The following is a 3773-nucleotide window of genomic DNA, read 5'->3' as shown; positions in this document are numbered from 1 at the left end:
GGTGTGGAGCTCTGCTGTTCCTCATGAATTAATGCAAAGTACTATTGTTTTTCTATTCAATTCAAGCCTATTTCTTCTCTAAGATATTCATTCGCACACAAGAACATGATGAATGTGATGATTATGTGACGCTCATCATCATTCTCACTTATGAATGCGTGCCTGACAAATGCTTCCGTTCTACATGTAAACAAGCTTGAATGTGTATCTCTTAGCCTCCTGATTCACGATCAGAGTCTTCGTGGTATAGGCTAAAATTATTGGCGGCCATTCTTGAGATCTGGAAAGTCTAAACCTTGTCTGTGGTATTCCGAGTAGGATCTGGGAAGGGATGGCTGTGACGAGCTTCAAACTCGCAAGTGCTGGGTGTAGTGACAGATGCAAAAGGATTACTGAATCCTATTCCAGTAGGATCGAGAACTGACAGATGATTAGCCGTGCGGTGACAGCGCATTTTGGACCATTTTCACTGAGAGGACGGGATGTAGCCATTGACAACGGTGATGCCCAATATACAGCTTGCCATGGAAAGGAGTATGAAGGATTGGATGAAAGCAATAGGAAAGCGGAGATTCAGAAGGAACTAAGCACCTCTATACGCTTATCTGAAATTCTCACCAATGAATTACATAAGTATCTCTATCTTTATTTTACGTTTTATTTATCTTTTAATTATTAAAACTTTATAACCATTTGAATCCGCCTGACTGAGATTTACAAGGTGACCATAGCTTGCTTCAAGCCGACAATCTCCGTGGGATCGACCCTTACTCATGTAAGGTTTATTACTTGGACGACCCAGTGCACTTACTGGTTAGTTGTACGAAGTGGTGACAAAGAATTAAGATTATGAACGTGCGTATAAAGTTTTTGACGGCGTTATCAAGGAATGAACGATCACGATTTTGCATACCAAGTTTTTGGCGCCGTTGCCGGGGATTGTTCGAGTTTGGACAACTAACAGTTCATCTTGTTGCTCAGATTAGGTAATTTTATTTTAATTTTAAGTTTTTGTTTATATTCTTTTTATTTTCGAAAAATTTTAATAAAAATAAATTATTCTATGTTCTTCAGAATTTTTAAGAATGAATTCTAGAGTTTCTTCATGATTTGTTGAAGCTTGGCTGGCTGTCAAGCCATGTCTAAATTTTTGGACTGAGGCTTCCACTTATCACGGCAAGAGTCCTTGGACTCTCATCTAATCAGCTATTATATGCCTGATTTGTATCTGCTGGAGCTTGGCTGGCCATTAGCCATGTCTAGTGTTTTGGACTAGAGCTTTCACTGAAAGCTTGGCTGGCTAGTAAGCCATGTCTGATTCCTGGACCGGAGCTTTAGACTAACATTGCATGATTCCTGGAATTCTCATTAAAAATTTTGAAATCCTTATTTTTATTTTTCCAATTAATTTCCAAAAAATAAAAAAAATTATTAAAATCATAAAAACCAAAAATTTGATGTTTCTTGTTTGAGTCTTGTGTCAAATTTTAAGTTTGGTATCAATTGCATTTTTTTTAATTTACTAAAAATTTCGAAACTCATGCATGTGTTCTTCATGATCTTCAAGTTGTTCTTGATGATCTTCTTTGTTTGATCTTTGCATTTTTATATTTCGTGTCTTTTCTTGTTTTTTATATGCATTTTTGAATTATTAGTGTCTAATTAAAAATTTCTAAGTTTTGTGTCTTGCATGTTTTTCTTTTCTTAAAAAATTTCAAAAATAAGTTCTTGGTGTTCATCTTGACATTCAAAGTGTTCTTGGTGTTCATCTTGACATTCATAGTGTTCTTGCATGTATCATTTGTTTTGATCCAAAATTTTCATGCATTAACTCTTTTTGATGTTTTTCTCTTTCTTCATTAAAAAAATTCAAAAATAAAAAAATATCTTTCATTTATTCTCTCATAAATTTTCGAAAATTTAAGTTAACTTTTTCAAAACTTTTTAAAATTTAGTTGTTTCTTATGAGTCAAGTCAAATTTTCAATTTTAAAATTCTATCTTTTTCAAATCTTTTTCAAAAATCAAATCTTTTTCACTTTTTTCTTTCATAATTTTGAAATTTTCAAAATTTATTTTCAAAATCTTTTTCTTATTTCTATTTCATATTTTTGAAATTAATGCTAACAATTAATGTGATTGATTCAAAAATTTTAAGTTTGTTACTTGCCTAGTAAGAAAGGTTCAATCTTTAAATTTTAAAATCATATCTTTTTGTTTCTTGTTAGTCAAGTAATCAACTTTAATTTTCAAAATCAAATCTTTTTAAATTTCTTTTTTCAAATCTCTTTTTCAAAACAAATTTCAATCACATCTTTCTCAAAATCAATTTCAAAATATTTTCTAACCTCTTATCTTCTCAAAATTGATTTTCAAATCTTTTTTTTTTCAATTAATCTTATCTTGTTTGATTCTTATCTTTTTCAAAACTACCTAACTAATTCTCTCTCTCTAATTTTCGAAAATCACCACCCTTTTGTTCAAAATTCCTTTTTAATTAACTAATTGTTTTAAATTTTAATTTAATTTAATTTAATTTTTATTTTTTAAAAATTTTTGAATTTTAACTTTAATTTCAAATTAAAAATAAAAATATTTTTTATCTAAATTCATTTAATTTTCAAATTCTTCCCTTTCTCATCTCCTTCTAATTATTTATTTATCTACTAACACTTCTCTTCTTCTTAAAAATTCGAACCCTCTCCTTCCTTCTGTGTTCGAATTCTTTTTCTTCTTTTCTACTCACAATAAATGAACCTCTCTACTGTGGCAAAGAGGATCCCTATTATTTTCTGTTCTCTTCTTTTTCATATGAGCAGGAACAAGGATAAAGACATTCTTATTGAAGTTGATCCTGAACCTGAAAGGACTCTGAAGAGGAAGCTAAGGGAAGCTAAAGCACAACTCTCTGGAGATAATCTGACAGAAATTTTTGAAAAAGAAGGAGACATGGCCGAAAATAATAACAATGCAAGGAAGATGCTTGGTGACTTTACTGCACCAAATTCCAGTTTACATGGAAGAAGCATCTCAATCCCTACCATTGGAGCAAACAATTTTGAGCTAAAGCCTCAATTAGTTTCTCTGATGCAACAGAATTGCAAGTTCCATGGACTTCCATCAGAAGATCCTTTTCAGTTCTTAACTAAATTCTTGCAAATATGTGATACTGTTAAGACCAATGGGGTTGATCCCGAGGTCTACAGGCTTATGCTTTTCCCGTTTGCTGTAAGAGACAGAGCTAGAACATGGTTGGACTTTCAACCTAAAGATAGCCTGAACTCTTGAGATAAGCTGGTCACGGCTTTCTTAGCCAAGTTCTTTCCTCCTCAAAAGCTTAGCAAGCTTAGAGTGGATGTTCAAACCTTCAAACAGAAAGAAGGTGAATCCCTCTATGAAGCTTGGGAGAGATACAAGTAACTGACCAAAAAGTGTCCTTCTGACATGCTTTCAGAATGGACCATCCTGGATATATTCTATGATGGTCTGTCTGAGTTATCAAAGATGTCATTGGACCATTCTGCAGGTGGATCCATTCACCTAAAGAAAATGCCTGTAGAAGCTCAGGAACTCATTGACATGGTTGCAAACAACCAGTTCATGTACACTTCTGAAAGGAATCCTATGAGTAATGGGACGCCTCAGAGGAAGGGAGTTCTTGAAATTGATACTCTGAATGCCATATTGGCTCAGAATAAAATATTGACTCAGCAAGTCAATATGATTTCTCAGAGTCTGAATGGATTGCAAGCTGCATCCAACAGTACTCAAGAG

The 3773-nt window shown here is 33.1% G+C and overlaps 1 non-coding gene across 1 annotated transcript; it reads right to left on the bottom strand.

The window, feature by feature from the left end:
- Positions 1–3341: 3341 nt before the first annotated feature.
- On the bottom strand, positions 3342–3449 carry LOC112760443 (small nucleolar RNA R71). The gene has a single exon (XR_003180884.1). It is a non-coding gene; the product is annotated as a small nucleolar RNA R71 (small nucleolar RNA).
- Between the last annotated feature and the right edge of the window lie 324 nt (positions 3450–3773).

Source organism: Arachis hypogaea, chromosome 16 (assembly GCF_003086295.3).
Source record: "Arachis hypogaea cultivar Tifrunner chromosome 16, arahy.Tifrunner.gnm2.J5K5, whole genome shotgun sequence".
Taxonomy (NCBI): Eukaryota; Viridiplantae; Streptophyta; class Magnoliopsida; order Fabales; family Fabaceae; genus Arachis; species Arachis hypogaea.
Note: the sequence above shows the minus strand (reverse complement) of the source record. Positions and strands in the feature narration are given on the sequence as shown.